Below are 5,412 nucleotides of genomic sequence, written 5' to 3' on the forward strand. Positions count from 1 at the left end.
ATTGTGGGGTATTTGGTGGACTAGGTAAACATGAAAATGAGTGGGAGGGTATGAACCATGAAAATAAGGGAGAGGGGCTAGGGTTTTAGGGATAAGTGATGGGAGCAATAGTAAGGGTTAGGGTTTTAAGGCATAATAAATGAGATTCTAGGGTTTCACATTTAGCATAGAAAATTAACCTCAAATGCACTAATTGAAAGCCAAGGATGAAGTTCAGGGCAACACTTACTTGTTGGAGGAGTAAAGGAGAAAAATTTGGTGTTTTTGGGTGACAAGAGGTAATTTTGGCCCTTTCTGGCCCTACACACAACGCCACCTACAGGCATGCAGTGCCTTTCTCTACGTGCAACGCCATTTTTTTTACACTGGGAAAACTGGCTCCGGCCTCTATGTGTAGTGCCACCATAATTGTTTCCTCCAACTGGTAGGTAAATTTTGACTGCCTTCCTGGTGTCCAAATTAGGTGCTGGATATCGCATTGGAAAGATTGTCTTGTCTAATTTCTAGAACATCTTGATTTTTTCAATTTGGAGCTCATTTTCCCTATCAAAATCTCAATCTCCGAAGACTGGTCAAAATGTGAAGAATGAGGTTGCCAAAATGCAGAGTGCTGTTTCAGTCAACGTTTGGACGTCTTCCTCAACTCCAAATTGAGCTCAGGATATCTCATGGAAAATTTCTCTATGTCTAGTTATCATTTGACTCATCAAGAAAGTCTTTTGGACATTTCAGCTAGGAGAAATCTGGATTCTTCCAAGGTCACTCTAGAAGTGCAACAACTCTCCTGTGGCAAATGATTGTTTGGACATTTCTCACGAACCATGCGACCTGTGTAAAAACTGAAGGAGGTTTTTCTTCTTGGGTCTATGATGGACAAAAACTCTCTCACATTTGTCAAATTCATCTTTTTTTTCTCATAAACATCATTTTAATAGAAACTATCCTGATATGTGGAATAGGGGATTTGTAGAAATGAAAGGAAATGAAGGGGATGAGGGGCTTCTAAATTTTTGAGAAAATTTTGGGAAGTAGGGAGGGAAGTTAGGAAGTAGGGGAAAGTGGAATTTCAAGGATTGAGTGAGGGGAAGGGGTCCAAAAGGGTAAAACACAGGCTTAACCTAGAAAAGTGTCAAATTGTAGCAATAGGCTAGGGTTTGTGGGAAATGATGAATTTGAGGGATATTAGTGATGAGAAGTGTTTAAGAAGGTATATTAAGGATAGGGGAAGGTGTTTGAGCATCAGGATACAAGTTTTGTTGATTATTTGACCATCCAAGAAAAATTACCTTCAAACCCTAGGAGGGAAAAGAGCCTTACCTAAGCACAACTTAAGAACAAACAAGGTGTAAAATGGCCCATTGGAACCTGAAATAATGATGACAAATATTTGAACGATGGTACACTCGGCCGAATGGTGACATGAACCAATACTTGGAAGACTTTGGAAGGAGTGAAAACAAATCTCAAACCTAGTACCTAGTGACCAAATTTTACTTGAAGACTCACTGAAATGACAAAAATTTAACTTTGACACCCCAAGACCACTTTATAAGAGCATATTTGATCACTAGTGGAAGGATACAAAGACTACCACTAACATTGGCCTTATTGGGGATGGCAGCTCTTTGGAGGTGTCAATAACACCGTAGACCAAGTGCCTAACCATGTGGGCTAATACGGTCAAAATCTCAAATTGAAATGCATGAATGAAAACTGACAACTTTACGACACAAACTGACTCTAAAACTGACTGAACCATGTTCACTTCTGTGAGCTTATTAATCACACCCTACTATAAGTGATCCATTTCTCACTTGATCAAGTGAATGAAACAACCAATGTAACCATGTAAGCATTTTGTCTACTAGTTGAATTCTCCATGGGTGCTTGCTTATGAACAACAAGAGAGAACTACTGAAAGGCAACTCCCATGAAAAATTGAAAACAGATCCAAATTTTCCTAGATTTAATAATATGAATTCTCTATATGACTCCAAAAATACTGTATAAGGATCTTGAAATTCATGGGCACTGGGACTTAGCTCTTCCAATGGATTACTTTGCTTCTCCTCATACCATGAATGCAAACTTTCATCTGAGCTTTGTGATGAGACTTCTGCTGAAAATGACAAAGAAACTGGCTGCCAGATCAATTTTGTATCAATAATTTTTTCAAGCTCACAGTTAGCTAATGGAGAAGAACTTTGACTACATATATCATCCAACACATCAGTTATTGGATAGTGAAAAACTTGAAAAGATTGTTGCTACCCATTTTCTATTGGTTCCAATGAAATTGCATGATTTTCTACAGGGTTCTCATCCTTTATTAAAGATATACTATGCAAATTTCCCTTCAAAAATTGAAATGATTCAAAACATAATGGTATGGAATCATCTTGCATCATTTGATCATATGTTCTAGCTTCCAAGTCTTCATATGCAACCTGACATTCAATGGCATTCAGGGGCTACAAATCTAAATATGAGAAGTCTTGAACAAGGATTTCATTGCCCTCTAGATGGTCAAGATCAAAACTTATCAGTGGTTGATTTCTGATTGCACAATAGTTGTCTCTAATGAACTGAAACGAAGTAAAACAAAAATGCAAAGATCCTTCACTTACTTCAAAATTTTCTGCACTTTCCTCCTAACTTCCATAGTTGATATGCATCGGTTGATCACTGTATTCAAGCTGCTGAAAGTGAACTTCCTCCTTCCACAAACCAGCTGTTGATTTGTCTGCAAGATTAGATTATGTTTGGAGAACATAATCATCATCACACTGATCAAACTTACACAAATCATCGGTATAAAACACATCATCAAGAATACATGTCAGATCAATAGATCTCTCTTCTCCAAGATGATTTATAAAACAATCATTATCAGATCTATGACAACTAGGATAAGAAAGAAAATGTTTTGGATCAACCACTTGTTTTTCTTCAATCAGAGAGCCATGGTCATGAACATCATATGCATTCCTTGTGATGATATTTTTCATCATCTCTTCCACTGCACTTAGAAAAATGTCCAGCTTTACCTCTAAAGATGTCGATTCCTCTAGATCTATGTTCTTCATCTTCTCTTCCTTCAACTTTGCCCTTCTGATCAGTAAATTAGCCTCTACATCTACTACACTATTTTGCATCTCTTCAAGTGTCCCAAGGTCCCTTTCCCTTAATTGAAACTCCATTTCTGGATCAAAGGCTTCTGGGTAGTGTAAGAGAGGAAATCTAGGAGGAGGCCTTATATTAACAGGCATCGAAAAATAGACTTGGCTAAATCTAGCAAAAAATTGTTGTACTGTCTCCCCTGGCTGCCTTTTCAATTGCTTATACACCTCTATAATCAAGAAAGGGTTTTGTTTGACCACACACTTGTCGAGGAAAACTTTGATGAAGTTAAGTATAGGGGGTTTACACAGTGCATTATATTAGATATCATTTTTGGGGTTGACGAAGTGCTGGAAATCTGAGATACTCACATCAGGCAGGGTTTTGAACCAACTCTTGACTTTGCCTTGCAAAGAAAGAGAAAAAAGCCTAATACTGACATCCTCTTCATCAACTGCAAAAAGGTCAAGAAAAGACTCAAAATTCAGTACATGTCTCTCAGCAGTGATGTTGTCACATTCACCATTAAAACTTGGTAGATATAGGTAATGATTTTTAGGTAAAGCATGGGATATAGGAGGTAAAATCAGAGGCTTGTATCTATCTAGAATTTTACAAGGTATAGGAATATATACAGAAGCTATAGAATTATTTTTGATCTCTTGAGGCTCATCAGTTTAAAGACAGTCATCATAAGATTCAGAAGAAGGGACTTGATCAAGATCAAAGGCATGCGAATATTTTGTATCACAATCTTCAAAGGGAAGGAATCACATGCAAGTCTAGGATATTTTCTCAAATATAGTATACTTTGTAAAACCTTCTTGACATTCTCAGGAAAAGAGAAGAAATAATTTATAACAAAGAACATAATGTCTTGGATGAAATTCCAACTTGAATACCCGATCTTTCCATATTGTCCTTTCATGTTTTTGCTAGTCCATGAGAGCAAATCCATGACCATAGTCAAAACACAGTGAAATGGCAATCCTGTGCAAAATTTGTCCTACGCGCAGCGCCACTAGCCCTACGCGTAGCACCAATTTCAGGTCTGTTTTGGAGGTCATCCCGGCATCCAAATTCAGCTCATGATAGCTCATTGGAAAGTGCTTCAAGTATACTCTTCCAAACATCTAGAATTTCTTCATTTGAAGCTTATGTGACCCTTCAAAAATTGATTCCCCCAATACTTCTTCTGTGTGTCCAAAAAGTGGCAAAACGGTCATTTTTGGGGTGTTTTTTTGAGCTTTTGGTAGACCAGTTCTGCTCCAAACTCTTAGAAAATTCATAGGGTGCATGTACTCATCACTCTGAATCTAAAAATTCAAGCCATTTTTCCATTGGGTGTCCCTAGGAAAAGCACAGCACCAGTGGCGCTGCGTGTAGAGCTAAGTTTCCTATGTTAAAATTTCCAAAAATTGCGAAAGGCAAAAATCCCTCCAAATTTGATCAAAATTGGTGACCAGAACCATCATCAAGCATCTTGATGAGCCAAGGAAGCTTCAGCAAACAAACTAAGCCTATCCTCCTCCTTTTTGCCTTTGAAAGCCTGTCTCAACCTTCCTTCCATCTGCTTGACCCTTATATTGCAAATTTTGTTCAAGGTCCTCTAGTGGTAGGCCATGTGCCTGATGATCTAGTTGTCCCTCTTGGCCCTTTGCAACAACTTTTCTAAGTGAAAATTGACTCTTTCAAGCCAAATTTTCTATCACCCTCAATTTCCTTCTTAATTGAATTGAAAGTGACTGGTGCTTCTTCCTTTTGCACTGTTGATTTACCCTTGTCACTTTGTCTCTTTGCCTTGAGAAGTTCCAGCTCCATGAGGACCTGCTTATCACTCAATTTCTTGTTCTCTTGTTTCAGATATGTGATGACATACTTGGCTCTCGCCAAGTTGTCCATCAATGCTTGGATTTGAGCCTATTTCTCATGTATGATGATTTTTTCTTTTGTTGCTTCATCCTGAGCCTCCAAATCAATTGTCTCTATGCCATGATGAATATGATGTTGTTCTGGCTCATCATGCTCCATCAAATCAAAATCTATCTCCTCCTCATAATCTCTGTAAACTATGTCCATGCTTGCCAAGCTTTGAGGTTCTGTCCTCCTAGAAAAGGGATGGAGTGGGTGAGTAAGGGTGATTAGGAATAAGGGAAGGGGAAGTGATCTTGTGGGGTATTTGGTGGACTAGGTAAACATGAAAATGAGTGGGAGGGTATGGACCATGAAAATGAGGGATAGGGGCTAGGGTTTTAGGGATAAGTGATGGGAGGAATAGTAAGGGTCAGAGTT

The sequence above is a fragment of the Pinus tabuliformis genome, chromosome 6 (assembly GCF_031772625.1).
Source record: "Pinus tabuliformis cultivar Carrire ecotype Pingquan chromosome 6, CPIR1, whole genome shotgun sequence".
Classification (NCBI taxonomy): domain Eukaryota; kingdom Viridiplantae; phylum Streptophyta; class Pinopsida; order Pinales; family Pinaceae; genus Pinus; species Pinus tabuliformis.